Genomic DNA, 26,382 nt, shown 5'->3' with positions numbered 1-26,382 from the left:
GTGAAGATACTTTGTTATGTTGAGTATCTTTGCTTTCCAACCCTATTGACCTCCAAGGGCCTTGAATACATTGATTCATCACAACTGAATCCCAGATCTCCAAAAGGATCTTTATTTCTTTCATAGAACTGAGACTGACCCATTAAACCTTGAAAATTACATTTACTTTGATAATGTAACATACAATCTTGCCATTCCTACTCTTCCTTACTGCAAAGAATGGCTTCTCTTCCAGATCCATTGAACACTCCAATTAAAAAGAATCAAACTAATATGAAACATAATTCCCTCTACTTCTAAACTGCCAGTTTAACTTGCTTTAACTTCTTTATAAAAATTTTTAAATTGATGTTGAGTTTCTTCAAGTTTATTGTTGCCCAACAGTAAATACTATGAAACTTTTGCAGACTGAAATGTAGTCCATAATTACCTTTGATAATATTTCATAAATTACGGCAACAGAAGTAGATGGGTTGGTAAAGAAGGTGTATGGCATGCTTGCCTTCATTAATCGGGGCATTGCTTATAAAAGTCAGGAAGCCATGTTGCAGCTGTATAAAACATATTTAGGCTACTTTTGGACCATTGTATGCAGTCCTGGTCACCACACCATAGGCCAAACATGGAGGCTTTGGAGGGGGTACAGAAGGTGGTCACTGGGATATTCCCTGAAGTGGTGTATGTCAGCTATAGAAATTGGATGGACGAAGTTAGATTGTTTTAACAGGAGTGTCCACATCTAAATGCAAGCTGAAAGATAAGTATGAGAGACATAGATAGGGTGGAAATCAAAATCTTTTTTTCCCCAAGATGGAAAGATGAAATGATAGATATAGTTTTTAGGTGAAAGGAGGAAAGTTTAAAGGGAATGTAAAGGCAAGCTTTTTTACACAGGAAGATACTCTGCCAGGGGAGGTGGCAGAAACAGATTGCGATGTACTGTGTAAGAGGCATTTAGACAGAAACATGGACTGGCAGGGAGGAATAAAAGGATATAGACCATGTGAAAGCAGTCTGAACAAATTTAGACTGGCATCAAGGTCAGTGTGGAAATGGTGGACCTAAGGTGTAGACTATGTGAAAGCAGACGTAATTAATTTAGACTAGAATCAAGGTCGGTGTGGAAGTACTCTTCCTGAGCAGTGCTATTCTGCAGGTAGGTCTATTTAGTAATGGGCATTACAAAAAGCCATTAAAAAAAAAATAACCCACAGAAAGAACAAAATGTCATTCTGTCTTGACTTGGCCAGAAAGCTGTTAAGCATTTGAATATGTCAAAGTTCCAGAAAACATTTAAAAAATTAAAAGCACAGCAATAAAAAAGGATTGATAATTTTTGAAAGGAGAGTATATAATACTTTAAAACCTTAGTAAAATAATAAATACATTGGAACGCACCAGCATTGCTTTAGAACTTACTAAAAGCTAGAATGGTTTTTAAAAAAAACACAAAGTAAAATTCTTTAAGTAATGAAAACTTTTCTCAGGCTCTTATCTTCATTGCTTCCTTTTCTAATCGGGAGGTTTAGATCATTTGCCTCTCAAATCTACCCAGCACAGGACTCTTCAGCAAGGGTGGAAGGTGCATACGTGCTGGGCATTTTGCTCAGATTCCCATTTCCATGTTGGACTACATGAGGATTATTGAAGTGCAACCCTTGCCTAGATTTTCCTGTTTGGTGGAGCTGCAGAACTTGCTGACAGTCATTAGGCATAATGTTCACAAATTCTGACAGTTTTGCCAGTATTTCCCAGCATAATCTAGACCAATATGTTTGCTTAGAAAGAGTGAATTATTAATAATGCTTATGAAATACAATATGTAATTTCTAAAAAGAAATAGTGCAAAATTGAAATCAGTGTTAGAAAAGATAAACATTAAAAAATGCACTTTCATGGAAGTAGGTGTGTTAAACTAAATCTTACTTTGAAAGGTCGAGGAAGATGTGGCTTCTTTATTTTCATGTGCACCAATGCAGCAAACGTCAGACCATAAAAAATCCATGTTGTAAAACTTTTGGATAAGAAAAAGATACAGTTATGGTGGAAATGCTAGGTCTAACACAAAAGAAACCAATATGCTTCAATGTTTTTAGAGCCTTACACACTATAGATTCATAGTCATGCCCTTCAGCCCACCAAATCTGCACTGATCAGCAACCACCCATTCTCACTAACCCTGTATCAATTCCATTCTTTATTCTCTCCACATTTTCATCAATGCCTTCAGATTCTACCAACCCCCGAACACACAAAAAGCAATTTACAGCGTTCAAGTCGCTCGCCAATCTGCATGTGTTTGGGAGGAAACTGGAGCAGAGGAAACCTATGTTCCTCGGTTGAGATCGTTAAGAGCACCAAATTTCTTGGTGTTCACCTGGTGGAGAATTTCACCTGGTCCCTCAACACCAGCTCCATAGCAAAGAAAGCCCAGCAGCATCTCTACTTTCTGTGAAGGTTGAGGAAAGTCCATCTCCCACCCCCCATCTTCATCACGTTCTACAGGGGTTGTATTGAGAGTATCCTGAGCAGCTGCATCACTGCCTGGTAAGGAAATTGCAACAACTCGGATCGCAAGACCCTGCAGCGGATAGTGAGGACAGCTGAGAAGATCATTGGGGTCTCTCTTTCCGCCATTACGGACATCTACACTACATGCTGCATCCACAAAGTAAACAGCATTATGAAAGACCCCATGCACCCCTCATACAAACTCTTCTCCCTCTTGCCATCTGGGAAAAGGCACTGAAGCATTTGGGCTCTCACGACCAGACTATGTAATAGTTTCTTCCCCCAAACTATCAGATTCCTCAATACCCAGAGCCTGGACTGACACCTTACTGCCCTTTTGTCTTGTTTATTATTTATTGTAATGCCTGCACTGTTTTATGCATTTTATGCGCTCCTGGATAGGTTTGTAAGTCTAGTGTAGTTTTTTTCTGTGTTGTTTTTTGTGTAGTTCAGTCTAGTTTTTGTACTGTGTCATGTAACACCATGGTCCTGAAAAAACGTTATCTCATTTTTACTATGTACTGTACCAGCAGTTATGGCCGAAATGACAATAAAAAGTGACTTGACTTGACCTATGCATTCACAGTGAAAACCTGCAAACTCCACAAAGATAGCCCCGGAGGCTAGGACTGAACCCAGGTCTCTACTGCTTTGAGCAGTGGCTCTGCTAGCTGCACCACTCTGCCACCCTTAAGTTAATATTTTGGGAAAAGTCCTCTGAAATTCTCTTTATCATCAGCATCTCAATAACAGACCTTAAATTTGTAGAAGACTAGAGAGCAAAAAGGAGAATTCAACATATATATTCATTATCATTAGAGTGATAGAAATGAATGCACCCAAGTCTGTCAAGTCTCTCACCAGCATCCTAGCGTCTAAGAAGTGGCTACATAACAAGTGAATGCATTGATTTCAATCTTCCAAAATAGCCTGGATTCAGAATAGGAGGAAGAGAGAACAGAGAAATCATAAGTCAGCATCCTAACAGCTGCCATTGGAAAAATACTGGAATCCATTATGAAGGAAATAGTAATAGAATGTTTAAAAAAATTCAGAATATGATTAAGCTGAGACTACATCCATTTGACAAATGTATTACAGCTCCTGAGGTTATAAGCAACAGATAGATAAAGGGGAACCAGTAAGTATAAGTGTACTTGAATAACAAAAGGCATGTGGTGAGTTGTCATATAAAAAGGACAAGACCTCATGGCATTATGCAAGAGGTGGCATAATATATTAACTGGAATTGCTAACTAACAGAAAATGGTTTATGTATGTGGATTATTTTCAGGTCACCAATTTGTAACCTAGGTTACCACAGGGATCAGTGCGAGGATGGGTGTGGCAGAGGGGCTGGTGGGAGCCCGTAAGTTAACGCTACAGTGGGGGGAGTGCATGGACTGGCTAATCTACTTATAATCTTCATTAATGGTAGATGAAGATGTCAAGTACTAATGCCAGATTTGTTGATAATACAAAGCTAGAAGTCTGGACAACATGAAGTGTCTGAAAAGGGTTGTAAATAGGTTAAGTCTGTGGGTAAGATCTTGGCAGATGGTGTGTACTTGGAGGAAGTGTGAGATTGTCCACTCTAGCAAAAATAATGGATATATTGCATCAGGACACCTTCCCGAACACACCTAACAAATTCCACCCCATCTGAATGCTTTGCTCTAATGAGATGCCAGTCAATATTAGCTGGCAACTAATATCACAGAAGATACTAAAAGCTTTTTTAAGTATATAAAGGGTAAAAGAGAGTTAAGGGTAGATATAAGACCAATAGAAATTGACACTAGAGATATTATAATGAGAGACACGGAGATGGCAGAGGAACTGAAAGAGTATTTTGCATCAGTGGAAGACATCTGCAGTATACCGGACATTAAGTGCAGTGAAAATTACATCTGAGAAGGTGCTCAGGAAGCTTAATGGTCTGAGGGTGGATAAATCTCCTGGACCTGATGGAATGCACCCTCGGGTTCTGAAGGAAGTAACTGGAGAGATTGTGGAGGCATCAACAATGATCTTTCAAGAATCAATAAATTCTGGCATTGTACTGGATGATTGGTAAATTGCAAATGTTACTCTGCTATTTAAGAAGGGTGGGAGGCAGCAGAAAGGGAAATATAGACCTATTAGCCTGACATCAGTGGTGGGGAAATTGTTGGAATCGATTGTTAGGGATGAGATTACAGAATACCTGGGGGCACATGACAAGATAGGCGAAAGCCGGCATGGTTTCCTGAAAGGAAAATCCTGCCTGACAAACCTACTACAATTTTTTGAGGAAATTACAAACGCGATAGACAAAGGAGATGCAGTAGACATTCAGATTTTCAGAAGGCCTTTGACAAGGTGCTGCACATGAGGCTGCTTAACAAGAGAAAAGCCCATGGAATTACATGGAAATTACTAGCTTGGGTGGAGCATTGGCTGATCAGCAGAAAACAGAGAGTGGGAATAAAGGGATCCTATTTTGGCTGGCTGCCAGTTACCAGTGGAGTTCCACAGGGGTCAGTGTTGGGACCACTGCTTTTTATGATGTATGTCAATGATTTGGACTATGGGATTAATGGATTTCTCCCTAAATTTGCCGATGATACAAAGATAGGTGGAGATGTGGGTAGTGTTGAGGAAACAGAGAGCTTGCAGAGAGACTTAGATAGTTTAGGGGAATGGGCAAAGAAGTGGCAAATGAAATACAACGTTGGAAAGTGTATGGTCATGCACCTTGGTGGAAGAAATAAACGGGCAGACTATTATTTAGATGGGGAGAGAATTCAAAGTGCAGAGATGCAAAGGGACTTGGGATTTCTTGTGCAGGATAGCTTAAAGGTTAACGTCCAGGTTGAGTCAGTAGTGAAGAAGGTGAATGCAATTTGGCATTCATTTCTAGAGGTATAGAATTCTCAGGGATGTGGTGTTGAGGCTCCATGAGGCACTCATGAGACCACACTTGGAGTATTGTGTGCAGTTTTGTGTTTCTTATTTTAGAAAGGATATACTAATATTGGAGAGGTTTCAGAGAAATTTCACGAGAATGATTCTAGGAATGAAAGGGTTACCATATGAGGATTGTTTGGCAGTTCTTGGGCTGTATTCCATGGAGTTTAGGAGAATGAGGGGGATCTCATAGAAACATTCCAAATATTAAAAGGCCTGAACAGATTAGAGATGGCAAAGTTATTTCCCATGGTAAGGGAGTCTGGGACAAGAGGGTACGAGGACATCCATTTAGAACAGAGATGCAAAGAAATTGCTTCAGTCAGAGGGTGGTAAATTTGTTGCCACATGTGGCTGTGGAGGCCAAGGTGTACTTAAGGCAGAGATAGATAGCCAGGGCATCAAAGGGTATGGGGGAAAGCAGGGAGGTGGGGATGACTGGAAGAATTGGGTCAGTCCATGATTGATGGCAGAGCAGACCTGATGGGCTGAGTGGCTTACTTCTCTTCCTATATCTTATGATCTTATGTAAAATATTGCTTAAATGAAGCAAGAATGGAGGGTTAGCATACAGGTGCAGCAGGTAATTAAGAATGCAGGCCTTTAACCTCTTGTTTGCAGTAGGGAAACTTCGTTACAACTGTACAGATTACTCCAAATACTTTTAAAATCCTTATTTATGTAAGGGTATTTTTACATTCAACTTCATGCAGAGAAGGTTTTCTCGATTGAATCTTGGAATGAAAGGTTGCATTAGGTGAAACGATTGTGCTGCATAGGTCTGTATTGGATAGGAAGTTAAAAGAGTAAGACGAATTTTAGAAGTGTAAGATACTCAGGGGAATTGATAGGGAAGATGCTGGAAGGAGGTTTCTACTCCATATTGCACCAGGTATCCCATGTTTCTGGTTGTTCTGTCAATGCTTTGGTGGATAACAAGAATATCCCTGGGAAATTATAGCAATTTACTGTTATTAGCAGAAATATTTCTTTAAAAATCCATTCTGAACAAACCTGAAATATTGGACGATAGACCCAAAATCCCCTGGGATTAGCAATATCAAAGCAATGACTGCAATGAATGAAAGAGCAGGCAAAGGAGTCAGCCAGTTCACATGTGCCATGGAGAGAATATCTGGCTGAGGGAAACAAATCAAGCAGTCACCATACATCTATTTTAGAAGCACAACTTACAAGTTTCACAATGCAAAACAAGAGCTTCATACTGTATCTATAAATTCATATCTTATATGAAATACGTTCATATTTCCACGTTGTTGTGACAATTCAGAAATTTATCGTTATCAGCTTTGTTTTTGTTCTTCTCTGATAAACACAGTGTTGAAGAGATTGATCTTTGACCACTGGAGTTAAAGATGTATGTGAATATTGGTCACCTTTTACATTGATCTCAGCATTGAATTCAATGTCAATAATTAACAAACATTAGCAATAAAAGTTTAATTTTTAAAATACTGGAGTATAGTCCCACTTACTGCCATTTACTCAGTTATGCTTTACTGAAATGATCACACTGTGTTTGAGCCTAGGTTTCCATAATAAGCAAGAGTCCTCACTGCTACAAATATGCTGAGTCACATTGTTGTTCCTCCAACTGACCTGGCTGTGAATCAGACTTGGGGGTGCCATGAATAATTCTGTTTACATGCTCACAGCAGAGAACTGGGTCATGATAAGCATAGGTGAGAGATTGGGACTACAGTACTCTACAAATTCGTCAATCTACGCTCTTTATGAGTAGTTTTTCCAACTATGAACATGGGATTATGGAGTAACCCTACTCTGGAAGGAAAGCCAGAATCCTGACTATTCTGCTGTTTATTGTCATCTTTAAACCAAAGGCTGCAATTAGCGTAAAAAAAAAGCAGATTTAATACTTTCCTCAAGGCTGCTGAAAAATCATCCGCATGAAATATAATCTTTGTTCCTCTTTCCACAGGTACTATTCATCATTTGAGCAATTCCGTTTTTTATTTCAGCTATCTGTTGGGGCGCACAGAGGTACCACATGATATGTTATTGCTGACTTTTTAAGAAAGTGAAATTGAACTTGATTCAGAATACCCAATATAGGAGAAGAAACTGGCTACCTGCTTCATGCCACCACAAGTTTACCCCAGAAAACAGCAGTAGGGCAATGATACCCCATGTATAGAAATGCATTTGGACTGGAGTCTGTGGAAGTGTCAAGGGACAAGGATGACTAATCTCATTTGAAACTTTGAATGGTAGTATCTATTACCACAATCCAAATGTTTATTGTGTATTGGAATAGACATCTGATTTTCATTAACGATGGGGCCAAATAAGCTCAATGCATGGGCTTCAAGCATCCCTTCCCTGCATGGCTCATAAGAGAATAATAATAGATGAATCAAGTATTTTGCATCATTTATCCATTTTGAGGTATGACAGAGAAATATTACAAATTTTTTTGTGAAATCAATCAATGGTTTAAATATTATTTCTGAATGAAAAGGAAGTTTATGGAAGCAATAACCTTGCTGCTAACAACAGTCATTTCTTGTTCCATAATTTTGACAGATGAGATGCTAAAATGAAGTGCCATCAGTCCACTCAGATAGATGTAAACTATATTATGGCATTTTTCAATGGAATAATATGCTGTCCAAAGTTTCTCTCTCTGTCAAGTGAATAAAGAATTAAAATTTAGTCTTAAATTGGGGTGTGGGGGGGTTCCTGTCTGTAAAATTAACCTACACTTTCTATGTTACAAACGTGTTATTAGCTGGAAAGCATTTTAAGACTCAAAGTGTTCCTTTCTTTTGAGTGTATTCTTAAATAATTTTTAAGAATCTTTCCACATATTTCCACTGAGATTTGTGATTAGTTTCAAGCTTTTCCCCTATTGAGAAGCAGACTGGCAGAGCCTTTCGCCTCAGATCCTTTAAGATGTTCTCCCTGCCCTCTCCAACCAACATTGCATTTTGCCTATTTTTTCTCCATTTAAAGTTGTGGGAATGAAGCAGCTCTGAAATCCACGATGGAAGTTCTCAGTCCTTACCAATGAACTTTCTCTGGCTGCTATGTAGCAAATGCGACCACTAGTGAAGAAGCTGCCGTTTATAGACCTAAATGTGGAAAGTACGACTGACAGTGGAATGATCCATGCCCAGCAGCCCAAGACTTTGTTTCTAAAATTGAAAAACATTTAAAAATATTGATCAATCATTAATTTTGTGCTTAGGGCATTCTTCTTAAAATATTGCAATGCGAAAAACATTATTCACATGAATTATTACACGTATATTAATGTGCTTGACCAGTCTCCCTCTCACTGCTGCCAGCAGAGGCTGCAGGAGTCTTGGGTCCCATGCTGCAAGGTTCAATTACCTCAGCAGCTCATGGCTCGTGGCTTGTGGCTGTGGACTCACTTTCGGCTGTGATTTGATGTTTAATGTTCTCAGCACTGAATGATCTTTACTACTTGCGCAATTTGATCAAGACACTTCAGCATGGAACTGGATCTGCGGTTGTGGCTTGCATCCATCGACACAGCTGTGTGACCATGGCAAGCCCTTCAGCTCCTGGACCGGCTTCACTTGCCTTGGTTACTCATGGCTGTGGATTCAACTTTGGTGGTTCTGTGGTTGATGTTTAATGTTTTGTGTGTTATTTGTTCACTTTAAACTGATTGTGTAATTTGTTCTTTATTTGTACATTTGATGGTGTGAGGGTTTTTTCTTTAAATGGGTACTACAGTATTTCTTTGTTTTGAGGCTGCCTGCAAGAAGATGAATATTAAGTTTGTATACTGTTCAAAGTTCAAAGTACAATTTATTATCAAAGACTTGCTTTGTTTACAGGCAGCCACAAAGCAAGAAAGCTGAAGGACCCAATTGAAAAAAAAGACCAAAACAACTGTGCAGAAAAGGAGAAGGGGGGGGGGGGAAACACAATTATGCCAACAATAGAAGCACAGGACAGCAGTCTGAACCAGATTGAGTCCTTAGCTCCATTCCCCAGAGCAGCTGGATTAGGCCCAAGCCTAATTTGCCAGTCTCATTTGCCTTCCGGTCACCTGTGTACGACTTTCCTTCAGTTGACATCTTCTGGATAGATCACGAGACCATGTGATTCACTCCTTTTAGGTCTTTTACATTGGTTTTGCATCTTGAATGTGATTCTGGAACTGTTGGAGCCTGTGATTTGCAGTTTGGAGATCGTTTGGGAGCTTCAGCACTCTGCAGTCTCTGTGGGGATTCCGGGAAGCAGAAGCAGCATGCGGGAACCTCATGGTGAGAAGGCTGCGAACCGGTGTTTGACTCCCTTTCGCCAATTAAAGCTTCCATTGTCTACCAATTAAAACAACGAAGGAGATTGAAACGCCAGCTCCCTGCCTTTTATTGCTTGTGAGATCACGCTACTAATGGAGAGGGGAGACAGCCTTTTGATTGCTGGTGTGATCACTCTGCTACAGAGAGGAAGAATGTTGCCAGGTTTCTGTGTTTTGGATGTGGACTTGGACAGTGGGCTTTTTTTTCAGTCTTATGGTTTTTTGGTATTGTGTTTTTTGCCCAATCTTTCTCATTTTTTTGTGTGTGGGGGAGGGGGATTTGGGGGTCAATATGCCTGTTACATTTTGTCATTTTTTTTGTGCCGGGAGGAAGGATTTGGGAGTTGACGATGGTGCTGCCGTTCTTTTCCTTCTTCGTTTCATGGCTATCTGGAGAAGAAGAATTTCAGAGTTGTATACTTTGATAATAAATGAACCTCTGAACCTTTGAGTAGGCCCAAGCCTTGATCTCAGTAACACAGCAGCTGGAGCAGTTCACCAGCGAGAAATGAATGAACATCACAGGAAAGTGAGCAAAACCAGCCCTATCCTCACCTCCAGTCCTGACACTCAGGCTTTCCAGTCTATCTGGACCGGTGTTTAAATTGTCCAAACACCGGGTAGTGCCTTGCTCTAGGACCCTGACCCTGGCATAGTGATATGCTTGGGCCGCCCAGCCCAAAGCCGTTCTTGATCTCATCAAATCGGCTCCGCTTTTGGAGCAATCCAAACTCGCATCTGGGTCAGGTGGTCGGGCATCAAAATTCTTCCGCATTGACTCCTCTCCAGATCGTTCACTCCAACAGCGATGGCGATACCAACTTCATCTTGAGCATGTTGCTCTTCGGCTTCGCAATGCACCCACACAGCCCATCCTTCGAATCAGCTTCACCTGTGCTTGCTGACTGTTTACTGTGATAGTTTACCTCATAATTAGTAATGTTTTTAGTATACATGCTTTGAAAATAAATGTACTTTGAACTTTACTCAGAATAAAATGTGACACTAATGATTATCAAATGGATGTGGTGAGCTTACCATTCCCAACTCTGTCACCATTTTTTAATTGTATGTTTACTAAGTAAATTAGGCATCCTCCTGATAGGCCCCATTATCAGTGAAATTCAGGTACAAATATATAGGCAGGTTGCTGGAAGTTGAAGCACCAAAAAAAAACCAGGAAGAACTCAGCAAGTCAAGCAACATCTGTGGATGCAAATAGACAATTGAGATTTCTGGCTGAGAACATTCATATGGTCTGATGAAGAGTCTCAACCTGAAATATTGACTCTCCATTTCCTTATGTTGTTGCTCAGTGTACTTACAACTGCTCCAAGAGACAAATCAAACAACTTCCTCGTGTTTGCTCTTTAAAAACAACTTTCAGTCTGCTCATTCCTTGAGGATCTTGGATATTCAAGCATTTATATAGGAAAGAAATATGACCTTGAAGATGAAAGTGAAAAAAGAAAGAGAAAAGACCCAAGGCAAGTACAAAGCTTTGCCTTGTGTCTTACCTTGATAAATGTAGTAGGCAACTTTATCTGCTCTGCACCAGAGCAGATACATGTATAGTTGTTACATGTCAGAAACTCCAAAGAAAGTTCTGGAACTTGGTGGAAGGTAATCAAGGGGAGGAGTAAACACAAATGAATAATACAAAACTATACTTTAGGCAATCCAGTTGCAAAGTCCTTGGTCCATATTCTTACACTTGAACTTCCAAGTTTTCATCTAGATACCTTTTAAATGTGGTGAGGGAATCTAACTACTTTATTCTTGCAGACTTTGAGTTCATGGCACTCACCAGTTCTTGAATGAAATTATATTACCACAACTTCTAATCCTTCTACAACTCTTTCACCCCCAATAACTGATCACTCTGCTAAGGGAAGTAGTTTGTATAGTCAATCTTGTTTATATCTCTCATAACTTTATGCTCTTAAATATGTACTCCCCAGTCTCCTTGTTTCAAAATAGTGAAAAAAACCACAGATTGTCTCTCAAACTATATTTTGCAGTCCTGACAATATCTCCTCTGCACCTTTAATGCTGCTATCCTTCCTATAGAGTGACAAAAAGAACTGTATGCAATACTTTAACTATCTAATATTTTCTACAATTCTAGTTTGTATCTTAAGGCTCAGCAACGAAGACAAATATCGCAAGTGCGTTTTTAACTTACTGTAAGGGAATGATAAGCAGCTTTCAAGTATTCGGATCACTGAGAGAGAAAGAACACTTCGTGGCTGCTGCAGGGTATTTTATTAGAGTACAATAAGCGATAAGAAAAACATATACAATATACAAAACACAAATCTAAAACAATGTGTAAAATAATTGATAAAAATTAATTCCTACTCCCTTCTACTATGTGATGCAAAGGAGTAACAAAACAGTAGGTCTAAAAAACGGTGCAGAATAACTGATACAGTAGCAAGTCTCACACCCTTCTGCTCATCGAGGATGTCAATTTATGACGACCAGCCTTAAGGCTCTGAGGGGTCCTTGGCACCGATTACAATTTCAGTCTGCTCACACCTAGTAATCAAGAAAGCCTGGGTTTCTTTTCTAATCTACACATACTAGTCAGTTACAATTCTAAAACAAACTATTTCTTAATGAAAGATGCATAGTGAGGATTTTACATTTGCCATTGAACAAGTCCCGCTTGTTTCTGAAAATCTTATCAGTGAAGACTTTGCCAACTGAAACAGTTTTGCTCATCTCCAAAAGCAAGTTGTCACATAACTTAATATTTTACATCTGCAGGCTTCGAGGCCTCATGGACCTCACAAATCAAGACTTCGTTTTATTTACCTTCCTAATTACAGGCTTGCTTATTATAAGTATTTTAAGCAGACAACTCCATTCTAAGTAATAAGATCTGTTTTTAACCCTCTCATTTCACTTACCCCCATGTTGCAGCCACAGCTCCAGATGACATCATCTCAGGGCCGCGAGGTAGCTCACATTGACCAGACTATAAAGCAATGTCACCAGTGGAAGGGAAATCAGTAAAGCTTGGGGCAAGTTGACCTGAAACAAGAATTCACTGCAATCTCAATATTGATTTAGTTTGGACAAGTTTACAAATGAATTTCAAGAATGAAATGGCAAAGACAAGTGAATGATTCCTGCTGGTAAATGTAATGTCACATAATGCAGATAAGTCAGAGCACAATACCCAACGTTGCAAAGGGAGTCAGTCAGTAGTTAGGCTGCATCAGTAAAGGAGAATCCATTTTGGTCAAAGTTATTTGATCTCAATTGACATGGTTAGGCTTGTGGAACGGGGTGGAGGGGGGGGGGGGTGCTGGAAGAGAAGTATATAGAAAGACAGTAAATTGATTGTGCTATCCTGAAAGGAAATCTATGAAGTTTAAAGTAAAGGCAGAACAACACCTACTTCTCCCAGTCCTGATTCATCTTTCACTTACATTATTCACATATAGTTCACATTAAGATTCATATCAGTCCTACAGAGCTATTCCCTTCAATGAGATCACCTTCTCCTCGCTTGACCCCAATACATTTGGACACTCAGCTTTCCATCTTGCTCTTTATGTTAGGTGATATTTTAAATTCTGTGTATAGTCCTGTTGCTTCTTAAATAAATGGTCATTTCAGCAGCAACATACAGTACCTTTGAATGTCCTTGACTATGTTTCATTGTAATGCACCAAGGTAGCCCTGCAGAGAGCCACAAATAAATTTCTCTGTAACTGTGGCACATTACTTGCACTGTTCTTCTCAAACTCTCTGCAGCAATTATCACAGTTCACAGCACAATCTCCTTTCAACTTCTCTTCAGTGGCTCCCTTCAGAGAGCAGATGATATGAAGATATGAAGTTGTTAAACCGGGAGAAACAGGGAAGGTTGCAAAGTTGTTATAGGAATCCCAAACAACCTGGTTTCTTCCCATCCCTCTTGCCCCAATCTCATCCCATGTCTTCATACCAGAGAGAGATTTCCAGCAGTGCCAGTAGAAGCAAATAAATCATAGTAAAGTGATCCATATCTCCCATCATTTTCTGTCACATTCTTATCCATCATCTTATCTCTTGATTATTTCTTTCCAGCACTACATCACATTAGAGTAAGATCCTATACATATATCATAAATAGTATAAATGTATTTAGTACAATATAGTAAATGGGTAATAGATCTTAGGGCGAGTACAAATTAATATGAAAATGAAAGAGGGAAACTGACCATGCAACAAAAGCAAAGATGAAGGCTTAATTACAGATGAGCTAAGACACAGTTTGGAAAATATTAAAATGTATTCTTGGTCATGGAAATATGTAGCCAAATATTTCAGTTAAATATGATGATAAGTTTGTGGACTTTATGGTTTAAGTTTCAGTCTGTTGTTAGACTGTGGAAAAGAATCAGTTGATAGGAAATTATATTTATAGAGAGATCTAATGTCTGTGACTTCTGTCCTCTAATATTTATTTGGAGAAAGTTTCTGTTCATCTGTCACTGAATATCAGACAAGCATCCTAACAAATTAAAGGCATTAGAGTGCTTAAGAGGTATGGTGGCAAGTTAAGATATTATTTTCTAAGTGTATCTTCGGGTTAAAAGAGTACATTGAAGCACAGTTCAAACTTGACTACTTTTTGTTGTCATGGTTTTCAAACCCTGGAAAATCAGTGCTGGAGGAATGGAGTTCTAAAGGCTATCAAATCAATTGAAAACCGCCTCATTACCATATGACTATGATTTTTAAGTTCATATAAATTAAACTGTTGCCTATTCTAATGATCATATTGCCTGTTGCAAAATGATTCGTCTTGAGTCTTAAGCTATCCCTCAGGATCAAGGATGAATTACTTCCACCACTGATTTTATAGGTTCTGAAACAGACAATGTGAGAATAGGAGACTCTTTAACATGTGCATGTGGTGGCTGAAGGGATGGGTGGGCAGATGGTTGATGAGGTTGTATTCTCTTGATGAATGTCACAAGGTTCTCAAAAGCCACTTCTCTACTTGGGGCAATCATGAAGTTGTGGAGATGATGCAATTCTTCAAGGAAGCTTTGTACACTCCCTTTAACCTTTTTTCTTCTCTCTGCCTCAGCACCCCTCCCTGTGATAGAGTCCAGTAGTAAAAATGTGTGTAATGTGGCTAACTAAATGCAGTCAGACCCACAGAAATTGTTGGCTTGGTGAAATGCAGACAAGGGCTTTGTTAAAGTTGGAAGACATTTTAAATGCTCTTATCTAGAAAGACTCATTGGTGGAGCAAGTACAATGGCATCACATAGTAAATGGAAGAATGGGATAGAGTTCTTATTGAAAACATAAACAGCAGCTGAAATAGCTGAAGGAGTCAGGAGGCTCGCAATGGATGTGAATGTCAGGAAATGTAGAGGAGGCTTGACCCAAAAGAAGAGCACTGGAAATGATTTATTGGTGAGTGATAACTTTAATTATCAACTGCAAAATTACAAGCCACAAAGGACCACAAAACCAGAGAGAACAGATACTAAAATTACAAGTAACAAGGTAACTGAAGGCTAGGAGTAACTGATTGAGAGAATGAACAAAAGTTGTTGATGATAGTTGGGTTTAAATAGGCTGCAGGCGATGAGATGGAAATGAGTGGCAGGTGACTCCTAGGAGGAGCCTACATGTGCAGGCCAAACACAAAGCCCCATCTACGGCCAGCTTCCAATAGCTCAGGACAATCTGGATGGATTTCCTTTGTGAGTGATGGATCCAATATCTCTCCTCTAGGCTGTATCCTTCCCAATCAACCAGGCACTGCACATTCTGTCCATCAGAATGTGAATCCATCAACCGGTGAACCATGTACACTGGACCATCTTCCACCATTCTAGGTTCTGGAGGATTAGTTAGTTATTGTTCTGAACAACAACTAAACCTCTTGCCCATGTCTTCATACTTCTGTGCATTGTGTTGCTGGCATATGATTGGCTGATTAGATATTGGCATTACGAGAGAGCATATAAGAGCAAAATTATTGCATAGTTAGAGGATTAGGAAGCTTTCAAAAACCAACAGAAGGCCACTGAAAAAGTCATTATGAAGGTAAAGATGGAATATGAAAGTAAGCTAGCCAATAATATTAAAGAGAGTTTCTTAAGATATATAAAGTGTAAAAGAGAATCAAGGGTGGATGTCAGGCCACTGGAAAATGATACTGAAGAGGTAGTAATGGGTGACAAGGAAATGGTGGACAAGTAGTTTATAAGTATTTTGCATCAGGCTTCACTGTGGAAGGCACTAGCAGTATGATGGAAGTTCTAGGTGTCAAGAATGAAGTTACCAATACCAGCGAGAAGGTTCTTGGGAAATTGAAAGGTCTGAAGGTAGATAAGTCAACTGGTGTCTGTACAGCCCAGGGTTCTGAAAGAGGTGGCTGAATATATTTGGAGGCATTAGTAATGATATTTCAAGAATCACTAGATTCTGGAACGGTTTGAGAAAACTGCAAAATTGCAAACATCACTTCATTCTTCAAGAGGGGAAAGAGGCTGAAGAAGGGAAACTATAGGCCAGCTAGTCTGACCTCAGTGGTTGGGAAGATGCTGGAGTTGGTTATTAAGGATGAGGTCTCAGGGTACTTGGAGACGCATGATAAAATAGTCCATAGTCAGCATGATTTCCAAAAGGGAAAATCTTGCCTGACAAATTTGTTGGAATTATTTGAAGAAATACAAGCAGGAAAGACTATCAGTTGGTGTTCTGCTCTTAGATTTTCAGAAGGTCTTTGACAAGGTGCCACACATGAGGCTGCTTAGCAAGCTACAAGATCATGGCATTACAGGAAAGATTCTAGCATGGATAAAGCAGTGTTGATTGGCAAAGAGTGGGATTAAAGGGAGCCTTTTCTGGTTGGTCGTGCGTGACTAGTGGCATTCCACAGGGATCTGTGTTGGGACCATTTCTTTTTCGTTATACATCAATGATTTGGATAATGGAATTGATGGCTTTGTTGCAACGTTTGCAGAAGATATGAAGATAGGTGGAGAGGCAGGTAGTTTTGAAGATTTAGGGAGGCTACAAAAGGACAGATTAGGAGAATGGTCAAAACAATGGCAGATGGAGTACAGTGTTGGGAAGTGCAACAAAGCCATCAATTCCATCATGCACTTCTGTAGAAGAAATAAAAGGGTTGACTATTTTCTAAATGGAGAAAAAATACAACAACTGAGGTGCAAAGGGACTTGGGAGTCCCTGTGCATTATTCCCTAAAGGGTAATTTGCAGGTTGAGTCTGTGGTGAGGAAGGTCAATGCAATGTTAACATTCATTTCAAGAGGACTAGAATAGAAAAGCAAGGATGTAATGTTGAGGTATTATTCAGCTGTTGTGAGGCCTCATTTGGAGTATTTTGAGCTGGTCTTCGCCCCTTATCTTAAAAAGGATGTGATGAAACTAGAGAGGGTTCAAAGCAGGTTCACGAAAATGACTCCAAGATCGAATGGATTGTCATATGAAGAACATTTGATTATTCTGGGCCTGTATTCACTGGAATTCAGAAGAATGAGGGGTGTCCTCATTAAAACCTATCAAATGGTCAAAAGGTGTGACAAAGTGGACTTGGAGAGAATGTTTCCAATGGTGGGAGAGTCTAATACCAGGGGACACAGCGTCAGAATAGAGGAGAGTCCTTCTACAACAGAGAAGAAGAGGAACTTCTTTAGCCAGAGAGTGGTGAATCTGTGGAATTATTTGCCACAGGCAGCTGTGGAGGCATTTATGTATATTTCAGGCGGAGGTTGATAAATTATTTATTGGTCAGGGCATGAAGGGATATGGGTGATAAGGCAGGAGATTTGAGCTGAGAGGAAAATTGGACCAGCGATGAAGAAATGGTGGAGCAGACTCAATGGGCCAAAATGGCAAAATTCTGCTCCTGTATCTTATGGTCTTAAGGTCTTATCAATGAGCAGGTGTAAAGGTCTACCTAATAAAATAGCTACTAAGTGTATGTATAATAATAACCTTTGAATTTTGAACTTTGAACATGTCTCTGATAAGAAAAACTGGAATGATCATGTTGCTAATTTGTAAGCAAGGTTATCTGAGCAATTGAGTGAATGCTAGTTGTTAGAGGGGGGTGCATGGACAAAAGAATGTAGGTATTGCAAAGTGCAAAGCAAGAAGACATGCCTGGATGTTCAATTTCATCATGTATTCCACTTCGAGAGAGAGAAAAAAAGAGAAAGAAGGGAATAAATAACAAAACTAGTTATCCCAATATCACAGATGAACAACTGAAGCAGAGAGAGAATTGAGCTTCCAGTAGAAGTGGTAGAGACAGGTTCGATATTGTCATTTAAAGTAAAATTGGATAGGTATTGTTACGTACCCCGTAACTGGGTCACTTACCAGCAAAGATAGAGAGGTCCGTTGAAGTCTGATGGTACTACTTTTAACAGTATTTATTGATAAAAATACACAAAAATATCAATGCAAACATACAGATAATATACGTCGTCAATACTAAATCTAAAAGCGCGGGTATAATAATAATCGATAAGGAAGAGCTCTATTGTTGTCTAGGGGTTAATGTATTGTCCAAAAGAAATATAAATGTCACTTTAGTTCATTCAAGCTGCAGCTTTTTGGTTGGAGAGAAAGACGGATTAAAACTTGCCCATTCCTTTTATGATGTCAATCCTTCGAAAGTCATTGGGAGTTGATTTCCCCGTTGTTAGCTAAAAACTGTTCTTCCGTGGTAAATGCCCACCGATTCCGGGGCAAATGGAAAAGGACGCACGTAGCCTTCCCACCGGCTTTTGCTAATACGGGATCGCTAGCGTTTCTTCTGGTGCGTCTGAAGGGGCTGTTCCCCAGACCCTCTTTTATCCTGACTCACAGGGTCTCAGATGTCAATCAGGTTGGGATGATGCAATCCCTCCATCAACCCCCCCCCCCTCGGTTCATTGCCTGGGGGCTTCGATGCATCGTACAGTATTCAATACACAATCCCGTCTCCAAGAGACAATAGCCGTTATCAATGGTTCGGCCTTTCGGAGGCCAGGACACATTCCAAACTCTTTGTGGATTCTGCATGTCTTTCTCTCATTTCCTGGGTCTCTTGACTCGAATCAATAGCGATCCTGCGATTCTCAAAAAGGAGGGGTCCACGGGTGTAACACCCCCTTTCTTCAACGCGTTTTTACCATCAGTAAAAACGGAGTAATACAGAGTCTTGCAGGATTTTAGAATCTAACACAACACCAAAGTTTTTTTTCTACAGAGTGATACAGGTATACATTCAATTCAGCATCTAAACAGTTAACAATTACAGTGTCACTTCCTTTAATATCTTAACATCTTGTACCTTACTAAAGTCTTGTAGCATCAGACTTAAATTTAATAACCACATATTTTTATTTCTTTCCTTCAGCAAACAAAAACTAAAGAGTTGTGATCTTAGCTTACGTGTATACTACAAAAGTTCATGCAAATACTAATCTTTATGTTGCTTTCAAACTTAACAGGCAGGCTTCCATGGGGTTGTCTTTATTATTCACATGCTTTGTCGAAATCCTGTAAAACTGGCTTTTGCTATTTAAAAATGCCGTCCCCATTAACCCTCGCCTCTTTTCCGGTTAATTCCCACATGGGGAGCTTGGGTACCTTGGCGAAATAGGCTTTCGCCCGCTTCTTCCATAGGGGTTATTTTATCAACACTGTGTCCCAAACTTAGACCATCTTCTGAATTTCCACCCAATTCTTCAATTTTACGCAAGTTGCTAGTTTTCTCTTCAGGACCCTTCAGGCTATCAGTTTTCAGTTCGAACTCTTTGTTCAAGCAGCATTTCAAATTCTGCCTTTTCACACCACACTCTGGAATAACAATAGCATGGGGGGCCCCCGTCATCTTCCAACTCAACCTGTAAGTGATCCGCAGGCTTTGTGGTACCACGCCATTGAAATAACTGGAGCCCGGTTGCTGCCTTTGATATTAATCCAGCCTTTAAATTTTCTTCATTCGATTTGGGAACTACATATTTCCCTTTTCCTTCAAAAATAATATTCATCTCCCCACTTTTGATCTCCGCATTAACTTTTAACACACCTTCGAGCATAAACACCTGGGAAATCTCACTTCCCACTATTACCAAGGTTAACCCTTTCTTCACTGAACCAAGTCTCTCTGACCCACAAGGACTGCCTTCCTTTTCAACTGAATCAAATACCTCAGACTTTTTCTGAGCTCCACTACTAGGTTCAGTACCACGTGCATCCACATCTTGGACACACTCAAATGGGACATTTGCCTCTTCCAGGCTTTCAATACCCGTACCCGGTCCAAATTCTAAATTCCCGATTCTCCCAGCTACCCTCTGGGCAATACCCTTCCGGAGTAAACTCAACCCCGCGGGCTGAAACAACCTCATCTGCCAACCCAGCAGACTTCTTCAAGGTAAGGGCACCCTTTTCATCTAGGACTGCCCTCATTTCATTATCAGAAACACCTTTAGAATTTTCAACTTCTTCAAACAGTTCTGCCAAACCAGACAGATCATCCATGTCCAACTCTGGACCTTTTAACAGCTCTATCTGTTTCTCATCTTTATCTCCTGCCTCTAGAACATTTCTTCTCGCTAAGGGCAGGTCTACTTCCTCTCCCTTACTCTCTTTCACTTTACTACTCTTCGTTTTACCACTCTCTAAACCCTCATGGTACAGGGTCGGTAAGAATGTCTCAGCCAAATCGATACTGGCCTGATTTAAACTGCTCTCTGTCTCAGATGCCTTTCTCGACATGCTGCGAGTGACCGCGCATGCGGGATAGATCTGGGAATCTAGGGGCAGAGCCTCAACACTCACAGGCTGTTTTGTCAGCGTCATTGCTGCCCAAACCTTACCACCGGCTAAATCATTACCCAGAAGGACATCCGCGTCAGTTCTCGGGAATTCTGATCGCACCCCCATTTCAACTGGTCCAGAGACTAGCTCACAATTCATAATGACCCTATGCAAGGGCACCATTTCCGTCTTTTTGCCTATTCCTTTCACAGCTACCATTCCCGACATGCGACCAAAATCTAGTACCGTACTGCAGATCAATGATAGTTCAGCCCCCGTGTCTCTCCAGATCCGTACTGGAACTGGGGTGTCTCCCTCCCTCACAGACACAGTTCCGTTTGACATACAAGTCTCAGACCCTTCTTGTACTCTGTCTACCTGGGGCTCTCTTGACGATTTACTGATTACCACGGCACATCCAATAGGGACTGCTGCTTTCCCTTTTCCTGCCTCTTTCCTCGGAGCAAAGCACCTAGATGCAATATGTCCCCCCTTTCCACAATTAAAACAGGTCAAGCCCGGAAATCTCTCGCCGTCTTGCCTTTCCCCCTCAATCTTACCACTAGCTCCCGGCGGGACCTCTGCCTCAGCCAGAGGGCTTTCTCAATCATTCCCATGGTCTCTCTGGGAACTTTTATTCGAGGAAAACATTGTCTTGTGGGTTAGGGCATATTCATCTGCGAAGCTAGCAAATTCTGAGATGGACTTATTCGGCTTCTCATTCAAATACATCCGGATATCCTCTGAAACACAACCTTTAAATTCCTCAATCAGAATTAACTCCCTGAGACGCCAATAATCCTCTTCCACTATCTCTACTGTGCACCAACGGTCCAAGAGCACACCCTTCTCATAGGCAAACTCGGTATACATCTGATTCCACCCTTTCTTTAAATTTCTGAACTTTTGTCTATACGCTTCAAGTACTAACTCATAACTCCGGAGAATGGCCGCCTTTACTTTGTCATAACTCTCCTCTTCTTCCTCCTCCATGGTCAACGCCGTATATGCCCGCTGTGCCTTCCCTTTTAACACACTTTGTAACCACGCCACCCACTGATCTCTGGGCCACTTCTGATTCACTGCCACCTTTTCAAAAAACAAGAAATAACTATCAACATCCGTCTCCTCGAACGGAGGTACTAACCTCAACTCCCGACTAACTTTAAACCGCTCCTCTCAGTCTGACCCCTGAACTCATTGCTCTCGCCTTAACTTCTCCATCTCCAAGTCATGTTTCCTCTGTTTCTCTGCCTCCCTCTCCTTCTCGGCCCTTTCCTTCTCTTTTTCAGCTGCTTCCAGTTGTTTTAACTGAATTTCGTGCTCTCTTTGTTTCTCAGCTCTTCCCTGCTCCCGTTTTTACCTCTAACTCCTTTAGCTGGAGCGCATGCTCCCTTTCTCTCTCGGCCCTTTCTTTCTCTTTTTTTTCTCTCTCTCTCTCTCGGCTCTTTCATTCTCCTTCTCAGCTGCTTTAACTTAATAGCATATTCCAACTTTAATTTCTCCAACTCTAACTGAGCCGTCCCACTAGCTGGTACCTTTTCAGGGATATTTTCCAATACCCCAGCCGAAAACACATTCTTCCCAATATAATACTGAGTTATTGCCCTTCGCACCTCCCGCTTTTTCATTGACAACCCCACCTCTGCAAGGTTTAACCCCTTCGCCAAATTTATCATGTCTGATTTGGTGGCCGCCTCTAGCGCCTCCAGAGTCGGGTTTTCTATAAATTCACCCACGTCCATCTTTGCTGGTTTCCCGTCTGGCTACCCGCGTAACCAGATCCAAGTTTGGACTTAAAAGCCCGATTCACTGGCCTCCCAATTTGGTGTCAAATCCTGAGACAAGAACCCCAATTGTTACGTACCCCATAACTGGGTCACTTACCAGCAAAGATAGAGAGGTCTGTTGAAGTCTGATGGTACTATTTTTAACAGTATTTATTGATAAAAATACACAAAAATATCAATGCAAACATACAAATAATATACGTCGTCAATACTAAATCTAAAAGCGTGGGTATAATAATAATCAATAAGGAATAGCTCTATCATTGTCTAGGGGTTAATGTATTGTCCAATGGAAATATAAAAGTCACTTTAGTTCATTCAAGCTGCAGCTTTTTGGTTGGAGAGAAAGATGGATTAAAACTTGCCCATTCCTTTTATGATGTCAATCCTTCGAGAGTCATTGGGAGTTGATTTCCCCGTTGTTAGCTAAAAACCGTTCTTCCGTGGTAAATGCCCACCGATTCCGGGGCAAATGGAAAAGGACGCATGTGGCCTTCCCACCAGCTTTTGCTAATACGGGATCGCTAGCGTTTCTTCTGGTGCATCTGAAGGGGCTGTTCCCCAGACCCTCTTTTATCCTGACTCACAGGGTCTCAGATGTCAATCAGGTTGGGATGATGCTATCCCTCCACCAACCCCCCACCCCCCCGGTTCATTGCCTGGGGGCTTCAATGCATCGTACAGTATTCAATACACAATCCCGTCTCCAAGAGACAATAGCCGTTATCAATGGTTCGGCCTTTCGGAGGGCAGGACACATTCCAAACTCTTTGTGGATTCTGCATGTCTTTCTCTCATTTCCTGGGTCTCCTGACTTGAATAAATAGCGATCCTGCGATTCTCAAAAAGGAGGGGGCCACGGGCGTAACGGTATATGGACAGGAAAGGAATGGAGGGTTATGGGCTGAGTGCAGGTTGGTGGGACTAGGTGAAAGTAAGCGTTCGGCACGGACTAGAAGGGCCGAGATGGCCTGTTTCCATGCTGTAATTGTTACATGGTTATATGGTTGTTACCTCAAGTTGTCACAGTACTGCCTAGATGGAAACTGAGGAGCTGTTCTTTGAACAACAACACACACAAAATGCTGGTAGAACACAACAGGCCAGGCAGCTTCTCCCTATAGATGCTGCCTGGCCTGCTGTGTTCTACCAGCATTTTGTGTGTGTTGTTGTTTGAATTTCCAGCATCTGCAGATTTCCTCGTGTTTGTTCTTTAAATTCACCACTGCGAAGCCTCCGCCAGTGATGCCTACACTGAAGAAGTTTAAATCTTCTCTTCGACGGGAGTTCAGTGAAACCCTCTCTCGCTGCTCCCCATCTGTAATTCCTTCGGCCCTTCAACTTTTCAAACATATTTTGACCCAGACCCACTATTACAGCCATATATCCTTCCTTGGAACGTGTCTCCGCCACCAACTGACTCCAGTTGGCTTCAGGGTCTGTTTTCGAGCTTCTCAATTTGGACCTTCTGAGGATCCCAGAGGAAGGGTTTTGGCCCGAAACATCGAGAGCGCTTCTCCCTATAGATGCTGCATGGCCTGCTGTGTTCTACCAGCATTTTGTGTGTGTTGTTGTTTGAATTTCCAGCATCTGCAGATTTCCTCGTGTTAGCTGTTCTTTGATTTTGTTTTGGACCTCATTATAATAATGCAAGAGCCCACCAACTAACGGTTCAGAGTGTTAGTTGGATCAAAATGAAAAAGACACACTGCAGGAATTTCAAGTTTCCCTTTGCAAATTGAATGCGCATGCTCTGCAAAGCGATCACCGGAAGACACAAGAGAGTCTGCAGATGCTGGAAATCTTGAGAAACACACACAAAATGCTGGAGAAAATCACCCATCTTCAGGTCTCAGTCCAAAACATCAACTGTTTATTTCCTTCCACAGATGTCTCCTTGCAGAGTTCCTTTGGCACTTTGTCATGATCACCAAACCTGTGTTTGGATTCTCCAATGCAGAGGAAATCATATAGTGATCCCTGAAAACAATACACCAAATTGGAAGAAATATAAGTGAACTACAGTTTAACCAAGAAAAACTGCTTGGGTCCCTAGACAGTGATAAGGGAAGAGATGAAAGGACTAATGCTGCAGCACCTGCAGTTCAAAGGCAAAATACAACAAGATGGGTTGCTGTTAGAAAAGGAAGAGTGGGCCAGGGAATCACAAATTGGTAGGTCACAGAAAAATGTTGAAGAGGAGAAATGATGAAAGAGGTGGAAAAAGAGGGACACCTCTTTTTCCCTTATTATTGAGGGAGAGAGAGAGAGCCTGTGGTATGTCAAATACCAGGTGAATGAGTAGTCTTTGGCGTACTGCAAGTCTGTGTCTTTATTGATGCTTTGCTGCACACTTATGAATGGGTGGGGGGAGCTGGGGGTTTGGGGTTCTTTTGGGGCACTCTGTTTTCATGGATATTCGCGAAGAAAAAGAATTTCAGGATGTATATTGTCTACATTTCTCCGGCATTAAGTGTACCTATTGAAATATGGTGGAATCCCTTTGAAGGTGTTGGAAGTTGTGGAGAATGATTTATTGAATGCAGAACAGGTGGGGTGGAAACAAACATGCAGGAAATGGTTGGGATGTAGCAACTGGATTGGTACTTAAACAGAACTTGACAATTTCAATACTTTTTTTCCAATACATATTCTTCCTTCAATTTCTAGATTTCTCTGCCTCAATCTCAGAAGATAGGCTAGCCTACTAACTGTCAGGCCTGCACATGCAGGCTTCTCCCAGTCTCCACCCAGCTAACAGGAGTCACCTGAAATTTCTTTCCAGCAGCCTATTGAAACCCAGTAAAAAACAGTCAAGGAAAAAAAACACCAATATACCGCCCAAGACCGAGTGACATGCTCCTTCACATGAATCAGCCAACCTCAACCTGTTGCTCCTAACTTTACCTTGTTAGTTATTGCGTTAAAATAGTACTTTTAAGTACTTAGTAATAGATTGAGATAATTTGCTTTGTACTTACCTCAGGGTGCTTAATTTCCTCAGTCAAATAATTTAAATTATTCCATCCGCTATAGGACCACAGACCTTGTTGGAAAGCAATTCCAACTGAGCCTATTCCTCTTGTTCCTTGAAAAGCATTCTGAAAACTCTCTGTGTGTCCATTGATGATCAATACCATTCCACCTATTACAATTACAAGTAGGGACAGTATTTTGGCAAAAGTGAAGATGTTTTGAATGCGGGTTGCCAGCTTCACATTAAGACTGTTAATGATAGCTATATTTAAAATGCTAGCTGCAGCTGTACATTTCACTACAGCAGGAGGCACTGGACATTCTCCATAAAATGGTGCAGCAATGTACTGTGCTAGGCTCAAGACATTGCCGCAATAGAAGAAGGAATGGCTACAAATACAGAGGTCCAAGAATAAAGAAATGCTGCGACAGGCCCAAAGTTTCTCGAGACATATATGTATTCACCTCCAGATTCTTTTATCACTGTCCCTAATTCTACGTACGAGAGAGCAGCTGTCATGTTCAGACATCCACAGGCCATCCAAATCAAAAGGCTGGCTCCAGGGCTCCCAATGTATCGTAGGACCCATTCTGGGGACATGAAGATGCCAGAGCCAATAATTGTTCCAACAATTAAAGAAACAGAACTAATTAGTCCAACGTCCCGTTTTAAATTCAGTTTTCCCGTACTTGCTGCCATATTGGAAACAGCGTGAAGAAAAGCAATGCCTCTTCCTTTCCTCTCGATCTCACTGCAGCAATAGCAAAGGTTCAAATACTGTAATTTTTATTAGTAGCTTTCTAGTGCTAAGTCTGTTTGGCAATAATGGACTTAGTAAACATTAACCAGTGGGTTATATATCAGTTCTAAATCTGGTTGTGTAAAAACATTGATTACATATTGTATAAATTATGTATAACAGATCATGCTGCTCATTAATGCAAGTCAACAGTTAGCATCCATCTATATTTCTTTAGGTAACACCATTCATTATCTATCTATTTCCTTCTCCCACAAATAATTACTTAGAAT

At 40.8% G+C, this 26,382-nt stretch overlaps 1 pseudogene; it reads right to left on the bottom strand.

Moving 5' to 3' along the window:
- Window positions 1–26,049, bottom strand: part of LOC132400630 (b(0,+)-type amino acid transporter 1-like) — a 29,447-nt pseudogene extending 3,398 nt beyond the window's left edge.
- Window positions 26,050–26,382: the final 333 nt, after the last annotated feature.

The sequence above is a fragment of the Hypanus sabinus genome, chromosome 10, assembly GCF_030144855.1.
Source record: "Hypanus sabinus isolate sHypSab1 chromosome 10, sHypSab1.hap1, whole genome shotgun sequence".
In the NCBI taxonomy this organism is placed as follows: domain Eukaryota; kingdom Metazoa; phylum Chordata; class Chondrichthyes; order Myliobatiformes; family Dasyatidae; genus Hypanus; species Hypanus sabinus.
The sequence above is the reverse complement of the archived record's forward strand: the minus strand, read 5'-3'. Positions and strand labels throughout refer to the sequence as shown.